The sequence below is a fragment of the Microtus oregoni genome, unplaced genomic scaffold (genome assembly GCF_018167655.1).
Source record: "Microtus oregoni isolate MIOR12 unplaced genomic scaffold, Mior012 000116F_ref0000321, whole genome shotgun sequence".
NCBI classification, from domain to species: Eukaryota; Metazoa; Chordata; class Mammalia; order Rodentia; family Cricetidae; genus Microtus; species Microtus oregoni.
In genome coordinates this window covers 1,299,327-1,319,605 of record NW_024544745.1, presented here as the reverse complement: position 1 = coordinate 1,319,605, position 20,279 = coordinate 1,299,327, and the positions used below count along the sequence as shown (strand labels likewise).

Here is a 20,279-nt window from a genome sequence, read left to right as displayed (position 1 = left end):
CAAATAAATAAGATCAGAAATGAAAAGGGGGACATAACCACAGACACAGAGGAAATTCAGAGAATCATTAGATCTTACTACAAAAGCCTGTATGCCACAAAACTGGAAAATACAAAAGAAATGGACATTTTTTTAAATAAGTATCATATACCAAAGCTAAACCAAGACCAGGTGAATGATCTAAATAGACCGGTTTCTCGCGAAGAATTAGAAATGGTTATCAAAAATCTCCCTTCGAAAAAAAGCCCAGGACCAGATGGTTTCAATGCAGAATTCTACCAGAACTTCCAAGAAGAATTAATACCTATACTCCTTAAGGTATTTCACAATATAGAATCAGAAGAGTCATTGCCAAATTCCTTTTATGAAGCTACAGTTACCCTGATACCAAAACCACAAAAAGACCCAACCAAGAAAGAGAATTACAGACCGATCTCACTCATGAACATCGATGCAAAAATCTTCAATAAAATACTGGCAAACCGAATCCAAGAACACATAAGAAAAATTATCCATTATGATCAAGTAGGCTTCATCCCAGAGATGCAGGGCTGGTTCAACATACGCAAATCTATCAATGTAATCCACCATATAAATAAACTGAAAGAAAAAAACCACATGATCATTTCACTAGATGCGGAAAAAGCATTCGACAAAATTCAACACCCCTTTATGATAAAGGTCTTGGAGAGAATAGGGATACAAGGGTCCTACCTAAATATAATAAAAGCTATTTACAGCAAGCCAACAGCTAACATTAAATTAAACGGAGAAAAACTCAAAGCCATCCCACTAAAATCAGGAACACGACAAGGATGTCCACTCTCGCCATACCTCTTCAATATAGTGCTTGAAATTCTAGCAATAGCAATAAGACAACATAAGGAGATCAAGGGGATTCGTATTGGAAAGGAAGAAGTTAAGCTTTCGTTATTTGCAGATGATATGATAGTGTACATAAGCGACCCCAAAAATTCTACCAAAGAACTCCTACAGCTGATAAACAGCTTTAGTAACGTGGCAGGATACAAGATCAACTCCAAAAAATCAGTTGCCTTCCTATACACCAAGGATAAGGAAGCAGAGAGGGAAATCAGAGAAGCATCACCTTTCACGATAGCCACAAATAGCATAAAATACCTTGGGGTAACCCTGACCAAGGAAGTGAAAGATCTACTTGACAAGAACTATAAGTCTTTGAAGAAAGAAATTGAAGAAGACACCAGAAAATGGAAAGACCTCCCTTGCTCTTGGATTGGGAGGACCAACATAGTAAAAATGGCAATTCTACCAAAAGCAATCTATAGATTCAATGCAATCCCCATCAAAATCCCATCAAAATTCTTCACAGATCTGGAGAAGACAATAATCAACTTTATATGGAAAAACAAAAAACCCAGGATAGCCAAAACAATCTTATACAATAAAGGTTTGTCTGGAGGCATTACCATCCCTGACTTCAAACTCTATTACAGAGCTACAGTATTGAAAACAGCTTGGTATTGGCATAAAAACAGAGAAGTCGACCAATGGAATCGAATAGAAGACCCTGACATTAACCCACAAACCTATGAACACCTGATCTTCGATAAAGGAGCTAAAAGTATACAATGGAAAAAAGAGAGCATCTTCAACAAATGGTGCTGGCAAAACTGGATGTCAATCTGTAGAAGAATGAAAATAGATCCATATCTATCACCATGCACAAAACTCAAATCCAAATGGATTAAAGACCTCAATATCAGACCGAACACACTGAACCTGATAGAAGAGAAAGTGGGAAGTACTCTACAGCACATGGGCACAGGAGACCACTTCCTATGTATAACCCCAGCAGCACAGACACAAAGGGCATCATTGAATAAATGGGACTTCCTGAGGCTGAGAAGCTTCTGTAAAGCAAAGGACACTGTCACTAAGACAAAAAGACAACCCACTGACTGGGAGAAGATCTTCACCAACCCTGCAACTGACAAAAGTTTGATCTCCAAAATATATAAAGAACTCAAGAAACTAGACCGTAAAAGGCTAATCAACCCAATTATAAAATGGGGCACTGATCTGAACAGAGAATTCTCAACAGAAGAACTTCAAATGGCCAAAAGACACTTAAGGTCATGCTCAACTTCCTTAGCGATCAGGGAAATGCAAATCAAGACAACTTTAAGATACCACCTTACACCTGTCAGAATGGCTAAAATAAAAAACACCAATGATAGCCTTTGCTGGAGAGGTTGTGGAGAAAGGGGTACACTCACCCATTGCTGGTGGGAATGCAAACTTGTGCAACCACTCTGGAAAGCAGTGTTTCGGTTTCTCAGGAAATTCGGGATCAACCTACCCCTGGATCCAGCAATACCACTCTTGGGAATATACCCAAGAGAGGCCCTATCATACAACAAAAGTATATGCTCAACTATGTTCATGGCAGCATTGTTTGTAATAGCCAGAACCTGGAAACAACCTAGATGCCCTTCAACGGAAGAATGGATGAAGAAAGTATGGAATATATACATATTAGAGTATTACTCAGCAGTAAAAAACAAGGACTTCTTGAATTTTGCATACAAATGGATGGAAATAGAAAACACTATCCTGAGTGAGGTAAGCCAGACCTAAAAAGAGGAACATGGGATGTACTCACTCATATTTGGTTTCTAGCCATAAATAAAGGACATTGAGCTTATAATTCATGTTCCTAGAGAAGCTAAATAAGGTGAATCCAAAGACAAACACATAGGCATCCTCAGGAATATTAACCTTCATCAGGCGATGAAAGGAGACAGAGACAGAGACCCACACGGGAGCACCAGACAGAAATCTCAAGGTCCAAATCAGGAGCAGAAGGAGACGGAGCACGAGCAAGGAACTCAGGACCACGAGGGGTGCACCCACACACTAAGACAATGGGGATGTTCTATTGGGATCTCACCAAGGCCAGCTGGCCTAGGTCCGAAAAAGCATGGGATAAATCCGGACTAGCTGAACATAGTGGACAATGAGGAATACTGAGAATTCAAGAACAATTGCAGTGGGTTTTTGATCCTACTGCACGTACTGGCTTTGTGGGAGCCTAGGCAGTTTGAATGCTCACCTTATGAGACCTGGATAGAGGTGGGCAGTCCTTGGGCTTCCCACAGGTCAGGGAACCCTGATTGCTCTTCGAGCAGATGAGGGGGGGGGGGACTTGATCGGGGGAGGGGGAGGGAAATGGGAAGCGGTTGTGGGGACGAGGCAGAAATCCTTAATAAATAAATAAATAAATAAATAAATAAATAAATAAATAAATAAATAAATAAAAAAAGAAAAACATCAGATCCTGCAGCTGTGTGTCAAGCTTCTGGAGCTCATAATATAATCAACTGGGCTCCAAAAACTTTGATAGCCATAGCTCAGTAAGTAGCTCTTCTAACCTCAGCACACCCAGATTCTTTGCTAGGCCAGGTCTATTCCATACTCATAGCTCCTACCACACACGTCCCCATGGTCTTGACTTCATGAACGTTCTGATATTTCCACTGAAACCTTAAAGACCCTCACAGATTCACACACAGCCTCTCAAGAATTCAATGCAAGGACTCCAACCCTGTCACACATTGTCTAGTTTCAAATTCTTTTGAAATCATAGAGCAAGACTCCATGAACCCATCAATTTGTTTTTTGTTTATTTTTTTATTTTTTTAAAAAGAAAACAAACTATCTTTTTCACTACATACCAATCCCATTTCCCACTCCCTCTCCTCTTCCCACCTACTCCCCCAATCCACCCGCCATCCACTCTTCAGAGTGGGTAAGGCACATTGCTTTGGGGAAGGTCCAAGGCCTTCCCTACTATATCTAGGCTGAGCAAGGTATCCATCCAAAGAGAATAGGTTCCAAAAAAGCCAGTACAAGCAGTGGGGATAGTTACTGGTGCCATTGCCAGTGGCCCCACAGTCTGCCCCAGCCATACAACTGTCACCCACAGTCAGAGGGACTAATTTGGACCTATGCTGTTTTCTTCCCTGTCTGGAGTTGGGGAGCTCCCATTAGCTCAGGTAGACTGTTTCAGTGGGTGTGTCCATCATGGCCTTGACCTCTTTGTTCATATTCTCACTTCTCCCACTCTTCAACTGGACTTTGGGAACTCAGTCCAGTGCTCTGGTGCGGGTCTCTGCCTCTGTTTCCAACAGTTGTTGGATGAAGATATTCATCAGTCTGACTATAGGGCAAGGCCAGTTTGGGCATCCTCTATTGCTTAGGGTTGTGGATTCCTGGGAATTTCTCTAGTGTCAGGTTTCTTGCTAGCCCCATAATGGCTCCCTCAATCAAAATATCTCTTTCCTTGCTCTTTTCTCCGTCCTTCCTTCATCTCGTCTGTACCATTCCCTCAAGTTCTCCTCTTCCCTCCCCTTTTCCTCTCATCTTCCTCTTCTGCCATCCCTACTCTCTCCAACCCCATGCTCCCAATTTTGTCAGGCGATCTTGTCTAGACAGTGTGTCTGTGGACAAAGGACAGGAAACTGGCAACACCCTGAGTTTGGGACATGATTTGAGCATTTCTGGTTAGCCGGGACTTCATTAGGTGTCATCTAGGATGCGAGAGACTAGGTGTGTTCAGATAACCACAGGAGCCCTCACCCGTGATACTGTGAAGATCACTTCAAACCTCAGTGGCTCACACACAAATAAATGCGTCTCTCCTTTATTTTCACCACCACGAACTTCCCTTAGCCAGTGTCAGGCAGGGACAAAAACAACCCCAGTCCTTAATATGTGTCATGTGTGTCATTGTCTAGAAGGAACTGCTTGTTCACCCATGGAGAGGAGTCTTTTATTGGTGCCTTCCTACACAACAGATCAAGAAACATCTCAAAACACTCTGGAGAGATGGAGTCCCTTTCGCCATGATGCCTGCCTGTGATCCCAGCCCTGCTAAACCTGCTGCATGTGGTGTGACTGAAGGAGAGATCTGTAGAGAACGTGGTAATTGGGCCCTATAGCCTTATGGCCCCTATGGCCCCTATGGTCCCTGTGGCCCCTATGGCCCCCTATGCCCGCTATGCCCCCTATGGCCCCATGGCCCCTATGGCCCCATGGCCCTATGTGTGTATGTCTACAGGCCAGAGCAGGGCAGCAGACCTCATTACAGTTGGTTGTGTGCCATTACGTGGTTGCTAGGAATTGGACTCAGGACCTTTGGAAGAGCAGGCAGTGCTGTTAACCACTGAGCTATCTCTCCATCTTCTTCTTTCTCTTGTCTGAAAAGGGCCCCAGACCTCGTTAGAGCTGTTTGTGAGCCATTTTGTGGTTGTCCGTAATTGAACTCAGGTTGTTTGAAAGAGCAGGCAATGCTCTTAACCACTAGCCATCTTTCCAGCTCCTTTTTCCACCTTTTTAACTAAACCAGGTTTTCTTGATGTGGTGTGTGGGTCACATCTGCATTCCCCTCAGGGGTCTCCATTGGCTGTTAGTATACCACATAGAGGAGGTCTAGATAGTTTCTCTGGCTTTAAATTGGATTAACCTTTTGCTGGTGTTTGTAGTTGCTTGTCTGTCTTGGATGTGAGTTTTTCATTAGGCACGTCGTGAAAGGGCCAGTATTTTATTCTTCTAGCCATCTTGCCTTATTCTGCTTGGTGGTGTCTCTGAAGCACGCTGGGGCATGGTGATGGAACTTTTAGGCTTTAATATCCTAACACAGTTTTGCCTGATGCAGTCACGACAATGTGTGCCCATGTCCTTGTCTTAGAATTTGCGCATCTCATTTCATACATTTAATGTTGCATTCTGAGTGAGTTTTATTGGTGGTGTTTCATAGTCACCAGCACTTATTTTTTCCATGCGTGGATACCCAATTGCCCCAGAATCATTTCTTGTTGGAAAAAAATTGTCCTGGAACTAGCCTCTAAGACCAGGCCTCAATCTCACTGAGATCTGCCTGCCTCTGAGTGCTGGGATTAAAGGCGTGCACCACCACAGCTAAAAATATTGTTTTTAAGAATGATTTTGTAGCATTTTGTTGAGATTCAATTGATCATAAACATGGGAGTTTGCTTTGGGTCCCACAAGCCAGGACCAAATCAAGTCGATTTCTCAGGGGAGAACTTTGGTGAGAACTTTGGTAAAATCTCTAAAAACCCCCTTCAACGTGTCAGTTACATTTACTGGTCTAAAACCCTCCATGACTGAACTTCCCCACTGGAGCAGAGTGGAACTCTAAGGGTCACCCCTGGGGAACAAAGACTTGCCCCACCTAGGAGAGAACACAACCATACCACAAAGCTAGAAGGATCCTCGATCTGCAAATAAAGGAAAAGGTAAAGGAAAGGCCCAGACTTGCAGGCTGGGGACTCCTCAGCCACCCTCAGCATAGGCCAGCCTCGTCACTGGTGCAGCACAGGAGTGAGCAGACTGGCTTTGAAGACATCGGTCGCTAGAGCACCTGGGAGGCCAGACCCAGGCTGTACTGGAGCCCAGGAGTCTGAGTCCAAATGTCCATGAAAGCCAATGGGGATCACTGTTTTAGAAAACTCACAGAAGAGGAACTGCCATTTGACTTTGTGCAGGGGTGAGGAAAGAGCCATGGCCTTGCTCTCCTTGATGATGCTTTACCATTATGTCGGTGAGGCTGGGCTTCTCATCACCTAACATCAGAGGGAAGCTCTGTGAAAATGGAATTACTCGTCAAGGGGAGCAGACTTTGGCAGGTGGAATCGATGCATCTGGTCCCGCAGGAAGCAGGTGGTGTGGGAACTGTGGCGTGCTGGGTAGGGTTGCTTCGTTAATTTGAAATACAGTAGGATTATCTGGGAGAGGGAACCTCAACCGAAAAAAGATTGCCTCCATTAGACCAACCTGTAGGCAAGTCGGTGGGGGTATTTTAAAAATTATGATTGATGGGGGGGGGGGGTCGGTCCGGGAATGGTGGTGCCACCCATAGGTGGGTGGTTCTGGGATGTATAAGAAAGGAGCAAAGCCATTGGGAAGAAGCCAATAAACCGCATCCCTCCATGGCCTCCGTTTCAGTTCCTGCTTCCAGGTTCTCTCCTGGAGTCCCTGCCGTGGCTTCCATTCATAATGGACTGTGGTTGGAATGCATAAGCCAAAGAAACCCTGTCCTCCCCAAGTTCTTATCAGTCATGGTGTTTGATCAGAGCAGTAGACTCCAAAGTGAGACCTCTGGTCTGGGGAGGTTAGTCTGGGAGGGACGACCCAAGCAGCCTGCGCGTCTGTGTGTTCACTGTTAGGGAGCAGATGCTGCATGATCAGAGGCTGTTAGGTCTCACACACGAAGAGCAGCCTGGAGGAGGCGCATGTTCTCAAGTGTCATTGAATTCAATACTTCATTACCAATGGCATGTCGCTGTGCGTGGCTGTGCAAGCTGCTCCCCAGCATGCCCAAGAAGCAAGTCAATCTTGAAGTATTTGTTGATGAGTACATTTTAATTTTAGTCGAAGCTTTGGCCCAAAAGGAGGCCACATGGAGGAGACTAAGGCTTAATGGGAGCCATCTCGGCAGACAGCTGTGGAAAATAATTATGAATGCTGACGGAAACCCCAGGGAGCTGGGGATGGGGCTTTCATTGGAAAGCCTTGATTGACGGCATAGCTCTTTGGTAGCAATGATCTGAAAGGGACAAATGTGTCCTTCTGCTTTCCGACCTCCAGCCGGCCCAGCTGCCGTCTCCAGAGACTCGCCCGTCTCTGGCCCTCAGAAATCTGATTTAAGATTTCAGTTTGGACAATTTTTTCCTGCTATGACCAGACACCCATCACATGGGCCTACCCGAAGGGACAAAAGAAAAGCCCATACCGTGACTACTAACAAAGATAAGTGCCGCGGCTTTGCCTCTCCTATGACCCTCCTATGCCACTCCTATGCCCTTCCTATGCCCCGCCTTTACCTCACCTATGCCCCCTTATGCTCCACCTATGTCCCGCTTATGCCCCTCCTATGCTCTGTCTATGCCCCGCCTTTGCCCCCTAAGCTCCTCCTATGCCCCGCCTTTGCCCCGCCCAGGCTCCGCCTATATCTCACCTATGCCCTACCTTCCCCCCCACCTATGGTCCTCCTATGTCCCGCCTTTGCCCCTGCTATGCCCCGCCTTTGCCCTGCCTATGCCCCGCCTATGCCCCTCCTATGCCCCTCCTGTGCCCCGCCTTTGCCCCTCCAATGCCCCGCCTCTGTCCCGCCTTTTCCCCGCCTATGCCCCTCTTATGCCCTGCATATGCTCCTCCTATGTCCCGCCTTTGCCCCGCCTATGTCCCGCCTTTGCCCTGCCTTTGCCCCGCCTTTGCTCCTCCTTTGCTCCTCCTATGCTCCGCCTATGACCTGCCTATGCTCCGCCTATGCCCCGCCTTTGCGCCTCCTATGCCCCACCTCTGTCCCTCCTATGCCCTGCCTTTGCCCCGCCTGTACCCCACCATTGCCCCGCCTATGCTCTGCCTATGCCTTTCCTATACCCTGCCTATGCTCCGCCTATGTCCCGACTATGCTCCTCCTATGCCCCGCCTTTGACCCTCCTATGCCCCTCCTATGCACCTCAACCGTGGCCACCTGGGCCTTCCTGGGAGCACATACAGCAATTGGCTGTCACTTGCATGGACTTTGGAGAGTGGGCTCAGCAACTTCCCAGAGCTGCTATAGTAAATGCGGCTCCCACTGCTACTTGCCAGCGTGAGGCTGGGCTCTCAATAAACAGAGGGGGGGGGCTTTGGTTCTCGTGGTCAGAGAAGACTGCGGATGCTTAGGAAAGCCAGGTTTGGACCAAAAAAAAAACCCCTCTAAATAGGTACAAAATACTTTAAGATGTGTTTAAATGCTAAAGAAAGAGAAAAAAATGGGCATAGACAGTCATAGAAAATAGTTTAGAGCTGGAGAGATCGCTCAGAGGTTAAGAGAACTGACTGCTCTGTGTGTGTGTGTGTGTGTGTGTTTGCATACACAGCCACATAAGGAGGAAAATAGACATGTATGTTTCTTTGTTGACTTTGAACACTGATAAGCTAAAAATAACACTGCTGATAAACACTGGGTTATAGCAAAAAAAAATGAAACCAACCTATATTTTTTAAGAATGTCTTAACTTCAAAATGAAAATCAGGAAATATGTTGCATTGGGGGAGAGGTTATATCTTTTTTTTTTGGTTATATCTTTTTTATGGTCAAGGAAAAACTAAACAAAGCAGGTTAGGTTCAAGGATCTCTTTCTGAAAATAAAAGAGAAGGATATAAGAATGATAAAATAGAATGGTAAATTAATTGAATCTACTTTTAAGCTAAAAAAACACAACTACTAGTCTTAAATATTTTACATTGGTATACATCTTTGTATACTGATACGAATTTAAAGTTATTTTTGTTAGAACATACTGTATATACTTTCTGTTGTTTTAGGTAGTGTACTGCAGATCATTTTAAAATATAAAGGTCTAGCCCTTAAAGACTATTATTACAAACTGTTTAGGATAATTTAAAAAATGTAGATTACTAGTTAATCATGTATAACAATCAAACTTATAGTCATGTAGATGTGTTTTCAAGAGATAATTTTGTTGTTGTTGTTTTTCTTTTGGTTTTTTTTTTCAAGACAGGGTTTCTCTGTGTCACTTTGTTGCCTGTCCTGGAACTAGCTCTTATAGACCAGGCTGGCATCGAACTCACAGAGATAATCCTGCCTCTGCCTCCCGAGAGCTAAAATTAAAGGTGTGCGCAACCACCACCCAGCTGTTATTGTTTTTATGACAGTGAGACACATCTGCTCCTGGCAGCATTATCTACTTCATAGAAGGCAATGGGAATTGAGGAAACTCCGTGAGTGTGTGTGTGTGTGTGTGTGTGTGTGTGTGTGTGTGTGTGTATGTGTGTGTGTGTGTGAGAGGCAAAGTTAGCCACTGGACAAGAAACTGCCCTTGCCTCCACTGCTGACAGTATGCTGACCAAATTGGACAAACAGGACACAAAAGAAAATGAATGCCAAACTTTGCCAAGACAAGGTAGGAAGTCCTTCAAAATTCCAGCTCCACAGAAAAGTCTGTCAGATATGCTGGGCTTTTAGACCAACGATGGATGTCCCAACATTGCAGAGGAGTCCAGGCAGCCAGCTGTTTCTGTCATTTCTATAGTTTTGAAAGTTGTGTTCTCTGCACTTCCTGCCTACTCAGGTACTATTTTATCCTTCTCGAGTCTCTGATGGGAGTTGAAGACTAGTTATACTGCCTTTTTTTTTTAACCACATTTAAAAAAACGTTCAAAAGAGATGTAAAGTTTATAAAGGATGAGAGACATAAAAGCTTAAGTTGCTCATCTAAGAAAATGTTTTAAGGTCTAAAAAGATTTTTAGGTTGGTAATACGTTATGATAAAAAGTGGTTTAGGTATAAAACTTTGAACTCATCAAGACAGATAATATTTTCTCTGAATACACCAAATACAAATGGACTGAACATTGGAAATGTAATTCTTATCTGATAATTGTTCTTGTTTGTTTGGAGACAAGGTTTCTCTGTAGCTTTGGTGCCTGTCCTGGAACTAGCTCTTGTAGACCAGGCTGGCCTCAAACTCACAGAGATCTGCCTGCTTCTGCCTCTCGAGTGCCAAGATTAAAGGTGTGTGTAACCACTGATAATTGTTCTTACTATATATAGTTTTACTGTGTTAGACAGAGTAGAACTTTATATTGGAAAAAAATGGGAAAATGTTGTGGATAATCTTTTTGTAGACTGTGAAGATGTATCTTTCCCAAGGCACTTTCTTTTTCATTATTTTTGATTTATTTTATGTGCTTTGGTGTTTTACCTACATGTATGTCTGTTTGAAGGTGTTAGATCCCCTGGAACTGGACGTACAGATAGTTGTGAGCTGTCATATGGGTACTGGGAATTGAACCCAGGTCCTCTGGAGCAGTGCTCTTAAACACTGAGCCATCACTCCAGCCCTTCAAGGTATCTTCTTATTGGTTTAATAAAGAACTGAATGGCCAACAGCTAGGCAGGAGGACAGGCAGGATTTTTGGGGAGTCAGTGGAAAATGAATCTAGGTGCAGAGAGACACTAATGAAAGACAGAGCAAGCCAGATACACAGAATGGAAGAGAGGTAAAAGCTACATGGCAGAATGTAGATTAATAAAAGCAGGTTAATCTGAATTATGAGAGCTAATTGGGAAAAGCCTAAGCCAAAGGCCAAGCTTTCATTATTAAGAAGTCTGTGTCCCTATTTGCAGGCTGGTGGTCCAAGACAGTCCAACGAGAAAGCTTACTACACAGGGCTACACAGTAAGACCATATTTCAAAAAAACACACAAACAAAGAAAGTGGGGGGAGGCGAAGCTTGGTCCCTTGTCCATGGAGGGAGTGGCTGAAGTGACAAAGAGGCTTTGGTTCTTTGATCAATGGGACTCCAGAACCTTGACCTCTTTTTTTTAATACATGTATTATTATTACTGATGATGATGTTGTTGTTGTTGTTGTTGTTTTGGTTTTAAGACAGGGTTTCTCTGTGTAGCCCTGGATGGCCTAGCCCTCACTCTGTAGACCAGGCTGGCTGCATGTGTTATTTGCATGTGAAGTGGGTGCCATGGCATGCCTGTGGAGGTGAGGACAACTTGCAGAATCAGCTGTCTCCTCCACCACATGGGTCCTAAGACTCAGTAGCAGGTATCCTTACACAGTGCGCCATGTCAAAGTTCTCTCCAAACCTTCTTCCTTGTTCTTTTACCAGTTTTGAGGTGATCAGCTCTGCCACACCACAGGCCCAAAGCAATGGCGTCAACCAACCATCATGGGATTAAACCTCTACAACCAAACTGAAATAAACCTTTTCTATGTAATTTGGTGACTTTGGATAAATGAAGCGACGGCGTACTCATCCTCCGCTAGAATTCTGATGGACACATCCTATCTGCTATGACCCTCCAAAGTTTAGGCTGGGTGTCACATCCCCCAGGAAACCTTCCATAGTTTTTCAAGGTCCTGACAACTCCCTTCAACAGCAACACACTACTTCATGTGGACACTGCCAATTCTAAATTCCTGTCTATTCTACTAAATCCAACACCCACTTAGTGAAAATGGGACTGTCTGAAAGAAAAATGGGCATGGGTGGGAAGAAAAAAAAAAGGCTTACTGAGGGAATATGGAGCAGAAGCTACAGAGAGAGGATCCAGGGTGGAGGGTGACAGTGTCTGCAGGGGAGGGTGGGAGAGGCCGGAGCTCACCTCACAGTGGGAACTCTCCACGTGGTAGTCTCTGTCCATGGACACCACACGAATGGTTGTCCCACAGCCCTGGAAAAAGAGGCAGATTCACATGTGTGCTCCCTGGACCTGAAGCACTATATCCTGTCCATTAAAGCACCTCTCTCTACAATGTGCCACCCTGAGTAGACATGTCCCTCGGACAAGGACAACGCACTACAGCACGTGCCCAAGAGGAATGTGTATGTGCTCTGGGCCTCTTCCCCAACTGGAGTCACACATAGGCATGTGACAGTAAGAAAGTCACATGGGTGTTGGCTCATGCAGAAACTCCCACTACCAGCCATGTTCCTCAGGAAGCTGACTTCAATAGATATTGTTCATGCAGAAAGACCCAGAGAGCTACACATGCCAAGGCCTCCATATCTGCTCTTCTAGCCCTAGGCTACCCAACATCCACTGCAGAACTGAATGAGCCAGATGAGCAGCCCCTCCCAATACAAGTAATGGAGCAGAGTGCCGCAGTGGGTCACGAGAATCAGGGCTACCTCTTCCCTGTAATGCACCCAGGGTACACCTGCCCCACCTCCTGCATGAACATCCTCTATACTCCTCAGCCCTGCAGAATGCAGAGTATGGCCACCTTTGACCACTCCTATTATGGCCCAGGACCTGAGTCAAAGCAGGCAAGATCAGATCGTGCAAAGCCTCAGGATCACGCACCCTCTGCTTCTGGGTGAAGTGTTCCTACCTGGGCAGGGAGGATAGGGCAGGCACAGGAAGCACATTTTGGAGAAAACGCCCTGGAAGGATAAAGGAAGTAGGCGTGAGAAGGTGAGAAGGTAGAGGCAAGGGGACATGGGTGGAGCTACCACAACAGCTCTAAGATAGCCTGCCTCCTGTGTAGACACGCGGGTGTGCAGCTTCTGCCTTCTTGGCACTAGTGCTTGACACAGTTCCTATCTGTGCCCTCCCTCCCTCCTCCTGCAGGACTGCCTCTGGCTCCCTCCAGCCATCTCCTATGCATTCTCTAGTCCCTGATGTCCAGACTGAAGCCATCCCTAGGGGAGACCTCTGCTCCACCATGAGTACCAAGGACAAGTGCCAGCACCAATCTCAAAAATCAGCAGCAGCAGAGACCCAAGGCTCTGAGGCCTAAGCCCAGAGCCACCATAACACATAAGCACTGGCTGCCCACTTGGCACCAGGGCTTTCTCCTCGGGAAGAAAAGGCCCAATGGCAGGGAACAGTCAGGTAAGAGCCCAGAACAGAGACCAGGAATCACAAATATCCCTGCCCTGCCCTTATGACGTCACTGGGAACCATCCCCAGGCCCATGAATTGGAACACATATGGAAACATATTCTGGAAACATAATAGTTATTGATACCACCTCCAGGTTCTTTCCTGATGTATCCCACCAAAATATAAGGAGTCCCATCTTTCTGCTCCTGTCACCAAGATCAGAGCTGTCCCTACCCCAACTGCAGAGAAAACATGAGGGCAGAAAGAGAAAAAAAGGCCAGGACCAAAGAGGCTGAGGTAGGCAGGAAAGAGAGCTGGGGAGGCCATGCTGCGGCCCACACTGCTTCTTCAGCAAGGGAGACTCACGTGTGGTAGTCTCTCACGCAGTAGATGTTGTTCTCCACGTCCACGGTGAAGGGAACGCCATCCAGACTCTCGTTACACACTGAGCAGAGGAAGCAACCTGGGTGGTAGGACTTGCTAAGGGCCTGCAGGATCTGGGGGAAGCACCAAAAGGTTAGCATGGGCAAGAGGCACAGCACCGCCCCCCAGAGGCCATGGCTTAGGGCCTCACCAATGGTCTGGAGCAGCAGAGGGTGGGGGACTCCAGGCACCTGGAGGTTCTCACCATCTCCATGATAAGGTGTCCACACATGTTGCACTTGTCCGCAGTTTGCTGGAACCCGGAGTACTGAGAGGGGACACAGGATCCAGGATGTCACGTGACAAGGGGACACTCACTGTCGCTGGCCTCAGGTCTGCATGTGAGCCCCTGCTCCCACCCAGCTGGGTCAGCAACACAGTGCAGACTCACCAGGAAGTCCTCCTGGCAGTACACTTTCTCACCCACGTTCTAGAAGGCCTTCCCGCGAAGTCTTCTCTCTGGAGGGGAAGAGGTGGAGGGGGTAATGGAAGCTGACACCAGGAAAGGAGCCTGGCTCGAGTGTCAGTACTTACCACCCACCAATGAGAAAATGAACATGGGACATCTCCCTTCAAACATCCCTTCATTTGTTTGCATATGCACCTTTATGTCAGAAGAGGGCGCCAGATCTCATCACAGATAGTTGGGAGCCTCCAAGTATGCAGAAGCCAGATGCTGACCAAGAGCATGGGAGTGTCCCCTGCACGTATCCCAGTTCAGCACCTGGCAGGAGGTCTGTCTCCCACTTGCACCATTACCAGCAGCCACATCTGCTAAACCACGACACCCATCATGCCTTCTCACATTGAACCAAGCACCTTATCACAAAGACAGACCAACCCTTTAGCCCACACACACCCCTGAGGTTGACTCACACTGGGTTACAACCTTCCCATAACCTTACTATCTTCCTCCATCCCGGAATGCACCCACCCGACCTGCTAAGAGACAGTCTCTACTCCCCCAAGATCTACTTCAAAGCCGCCCAGAACTTCTAGTTTTGCTGGCCTGGGGCTAGAAATCTGCCAGGCCTGTCTCATGCTTGCTAACCCTGCACACCCTCACTTCCTCTATCCTGATTCGCCCTAAATATTGAGGCAAGAAAAGCCCTCAGAGGTTGTTGGGCTGATGCATGTTATTCCTTTGCCTGGGTTGTTGTGAATCTTACTTCCTTTCTTTGGTATTTGGTAGTATAAAATCCATTTTCTGTTGTCCTTTCTGAAACAAGGTCTTGGTATGTAGTCTTGTCTGGTCTGAAACTGTACGCAGACCAGGCTGGCTCTAAACTTCAAACTCTCTACTATTCCTGCTTCTCAAGTGCTGGGATTACAGGCCCATACCAAGCCGGCTGAAGTCTGGACTTTTCCTTTGTGTATCCAGCAGTGAGGCTGGTTTGTGGTTCTGTTTTGCCTTGCTGGGGAACAAATCCAACACCTTGAGTACTCTAGACATCCGCTCTACCACGGAGCTAAACTCCTAGCTCAGCATTCCTTTAGGAAATATCCAAATATACGACAAAGCCCAGAGCAGTCTGGCATACCTGGCTTAGCCTCACATGGTCCTACCTGCAGCCACCACGAGCACTGAAGCCTGTGACCCTAGGGCATCCCATCTCTCTCTCCCTAACAATGGCTCACACAATTGAAGGGGAGGGAGACTTCCCTTCTGCTCCTCATCAAGCATTAGTAGGGTGAGCAGGAGCGATACTATGGATGAAGAAGAATGACCAGCAAAAAAGTTGAAGGATGGAGTTAGCAATTAAGAGAGCTTACTGCTCTCGCAGAAGCCTCCAATTCCATTCCCAGCATCCGTATCTGCTCACAATCAACTGTGACTCCAGTTTCTAAGGATCTGACACTTTTTTCTGGCCTCCCAGGGTACCCTCACATACACATAACTAAATCTTTGCCCATCCATGTCTCCAATCCAAAGTCAGTGGCTGAAAGAGCTCTGTGAGTTCCAAGCCAGCCAGAGCTATACACAGTAAGACCTTGTCTCTTAAGTAAATCTTTTTTTAAAAAAAAAAAGTGTCCAGAAAAATAGTTTAGTTTGTCAATCAACCTGATTCTTGAAGATTTACCTAGTCTGTGTAGAATAACTACCATGGAATCACACTGTAACCAGAGAACCCTTATTAATCATGACAGAAATATTCTTGGACACCATTCCTCAAATCAAACCATAATGTTTTTGCTTCTGATGGCAAAGTCACTGGTCACAGCTCCATTAATGTTGCTTCTATTCATCCTGAAAAAATAGTTTTCGATGAAACTCTCTGAAAATAGCCACCCTTTGCCTTAATTCCTTCATGATTTTACGTGGGAATGTTCAAGAAACAGAGGTTGGGGAAAAGGCACTGTGAAGGTATTTAGAGGGATGGGTGAGCTCTGAGTGTAATTGCACACCCCTGGAATCACATTTCAGAATTCCTGTCTCAGATCCCTGTTCACCATGAGATGGATTTTCATAGTCGCAGCTATGTTGGGAACACTGGAAGACCCCTGGTATACAGCACACCTGTCCCTAGGAGAAGAAGGCATTAAGTTCATGTGTCATTCCCACTGTTACAGTGGTCCTCACCGCACTGTTTTCCAGACCATAAAAGTGATGAGTTGTCAACATTCTTCCATGCTACTGTACCTTCTCTGGAATCAGCTCTCTCACTTCTAAGGGTAATGTAATGCATTCATGTTAGTGTTCTGGATCCTTGGGATGAGGGCCAGATTTTCCACAAATAATTGTACTGGGAACACGGGAGCACAAACAGACATGATTAATCATGGGCGCTATGTCAGTAGTTTGGATGGGAGGCGGTGACATGTTTGTCTTCTGTGTAAGAGAAGCAATGTAAATGTGGTATCCTAACACAGACTGCATTCATTATATCAGAACACTTATAGCTCAGGGGATTTGACATATATGAGTTTATAGCTATGAAGTCATTGGATACCATATCTTCTCTGTGCCTTAGAGGGTTGTCTACCCATGCTTTTGGTAGAATGCAATCCTCTAGGTGCTATACTGATGTCAAAATTTTTTGTTGTTGACCATGTGCCACCTACCCTCAACTTCCATATTAACACTCAGTGGCTGTCCATGTAAACTAGGTCAAATATTGGTGTCATTTATAGTGCCCTACTTCTACCCGCTAGTCTGCATCTCCTAAAGACTCTACGTCCCTCAGAAAAGGGCAAAGCCTGGCAATAAGCACTCAAATCGTGAGTCTCTGTTGAATGTTCAGCATGTAAACTGTAGCATTCTGTTTCTGAATCCCAGCATCTCATCGGCATCACACCATGCAAAATATATATTCATGTAGCTTAAGGAGTCCCCAAAGTCTTAACGGTTCCCAAAGTATTCTAAAGTTCCCAAACTCAAAGTTTCTTCTAAGATTCAAGCAACACTCTTGGACATAAGCCCCTATAAAATAAGAGAGTTACATCTTTCAAATTTATAATAATACAGAGTGATCACTCACATTCAAAATCTTTAGAACACAGACAGTTAGGATATATGGGCCAATGTAAAGAAACGTTGAAGGGTCAATACCAAATACCACACTTATTATTCTGTTTCATGGAGCCTGGTTTTTTTGTTTTTTGTTTTTTGTTTTTTTGTAGCTGAGCTCTCCCATCACCACTGAGAGACTCAGAACAAGGACTCTGGAGTCAGTGTCTTGGCCCTGACTCTACCTAGATATGTGACCTCAGACAAGTTCTGAGGCCTCTCTGAGGCCTATCACCCTGGGTTGTAAGATGACAATAATTAGTGTTGCCTCTCAGAGGTTTTCAGTCGGGATATACGAGAGGTACTGGGCCTACATCACGGAGGATAATTAGCTCCCTTTAGTAGAAGGGATAATATGGGAAGTTACAGCTGAATAGGCACCATGCCCCAGCTCAGGGAGGCCAGGGCCAAGCTCTTTAAATATTTACTTTGCTTTTACAGGCTGGGATGGCAATGTGGGGAGGAATGGAGCATAAGAGTATTCAAAAGAAACCCCAGTGGCAGCACGCAGCTTATCGGGGCACAGTTCTCCAAGGATTATCAGGCCAGAGTTACAGGATTCTGGTTTTCTTGGCATGTTACAATGCACAAGACCTCTGTGTCTCAGTTTCCCTGCCTGTGAAATGGGGAAAAACTAGAACTTTGATCATGGGGTCCTAAAAAGGACCCAGGAGAGAGCAAGATCACAGGATGGTTTTGTAAGATGGCAAGTGGCTAAGTCAAAGCCAGTCTTTTTGCTCCTGGGAGCCCCTGTAGGGTATTGTGGAGCGCCACAGAGGACAGTTAGATGCTAAAGAGGGGAAATGTGGGGGTTAGAGTCAAAGCCCATGTACAGGTGCTCTGCCTGCCATAGGGGACATTCTATTATGTCCATGATGACCCAGGAGAAGTGATGGCTAGAAGACAGAAGGGGGGGAGCTAATGTTAGCCGGGGTTCAGCCCGTCCTGGGGAGGAACTGCATGAGGTCTTCCACAGGCTCTCTGACTCCTGAGTCCTACCTTGTCCACTTGGGCCCTTCACCCTGTCACTGCTAGGATCCACTCATAGTTGCCCTCCCCTCCTCTCCCCCCTCCCCACCCCACTTCACCCTTGCTGCATACACAGCCTCTGCTTTTCCCCCCACGTGATTGTCCCACAGAGTAGCCTCCTGTCCTCCTGTAGCCTAGGATCCTGGTCCTTCCAGAAAGCCCTCCCTGCAGCATCTATTCCCCATCCCCAGAAGTGCTGCTAATGTCACTCAGTCCTACATGGAAAGAGAAGCTGCCACATATAGTCTACATGTCCTGTGATTCATCCTCTCAAAGGCCAGCCCAGGTTCATTCTGGGGCTAGAGTCCACTCCAAGGCAGAGTCAACCAGCCTTGGATATTTCCTGAGCAAGTACCAGAATGGCATTAGTCAAAGTAATGGCTGGTGATTCCAGAAATGCCATAGGGAAGGAAAAACAAAATGATGGCCATATTGATTTGGGGCAGGAGCCTCCTGAAAGCAGCTGCTCCAGCCATCTGCCTCTGGGACCAGTGCTTGCCACATACTCGATACATCCTGAGGTCTTGAGCCTGCCGGTGGGCAACAAGTCTCAGGCATATACCAAGTTTCCCGAGCATGGCTGGCCTCCTGGCAAGCCAAGAACACCAAAGAAAAGATGATACTCCACTGAATGTACCCTGTGTCCATTTCCAAGGAATTCAGGTTATCCTCGGAGGAGGTAACAGCAGAAAGCAAAGCAAACAGGATCTCTGTCTGTACTCAACTCGGGGGCTCAACAGCTTTGGGGCTTTGCCTGCTCCAAAATGTATTCTCTTTGTGATGAGGGATGTCTGCCTCCCTTGACTACAGGCATGTGGTAGGTGCTTATATGTTTAACAAACAATGTCCTCTACCCCTATTGTCCAGAACCTCACTATCTTGCAGCAACTGTGAATATGAGACATACAGGCATGTGTCTGACTTTTTGACACTGAGACATACTATTGTCATCCACACACACACATACACGCACAGACACACACACACACAATTGCACACAAAAAAGATCCTCAAAATGCTTCAAGTAAGTTTATGGCTTTTTCTGTACCATATTCATAGTGATCCCGACCAGACCATGCTGTTCTAGCCCGATTCAGACCGGTTCCGACCGGTCCAGACTGGTCTCGACTGGTCAAACTAGGTAGCTGCCTTGAAATCCAGGATTACAGTATTTTATGCAGCAGCAACCAGCCTCACACATTCATCAACATCCTTGGTAGATTTAATAAGACAATTACAAATTCTTAAACAGAGGAATCAGATAAAAGAGAGTTTTCCCCACATTTAAAAGGTTTCAATCACCATTGATGGAGAAAACAAGATATTTCATGGAAAAAAAACAGATTTAAACAATATATATCCACATACCCAGCCTTACAGAAAGTACTACAAGGAAAACCTCAACCCAAGGAATCCAACAACACCCACAATAACACAGACATCTGATAACCTTACACCATCACAACCCAAAGAAGGGAAACACATAAACACTAGCACCAAAAATAACCGGAGTTAACAACCACTGGTCATTAATATTGCTTAATATCAATTAAATCAATTCACCTATAAAAAAGACACAGGTTAAGAGAATGGATACAAACACAGGATCCAGCATTGTGCTGTTCACAAGAAACACACCTCAACCTCAAAGACTGACACTACCTCAGAGTAAAGGGTTGGGAAAAGGTTTTCCAAAAAAATGGACCAAAGAAACAAGTGGGTGTGGCTATCCTAATATCTAACAAAGTTGATTTCAAACTAAAATCAATCAGAAGAGATGGAGAAGGACACTTTATGCTCATAACAGGAACAATTCATTAAGAAGAAGTCTGGGGCTGGAGAGATGGCTCAGAGGTTAAGAGCATTGCCTGCTCTTCCAAGGGTCCTGAGTTCAATTC

General features: G+C 45.7%; 1 pseudogene; it reads right to left on the bottom strand.

Annotated features, from left to right (window-relative positions):
* Positions 1-6,659: 6,659 nt before the first annotated feature.
* On the bottom strand, positions 6,660-14,762 carry LOC121444024 (annotated as a pseudogene).
* Between the last annotated feature and the right edge of the window lie 5,517 nt (positions 14,763-20,279).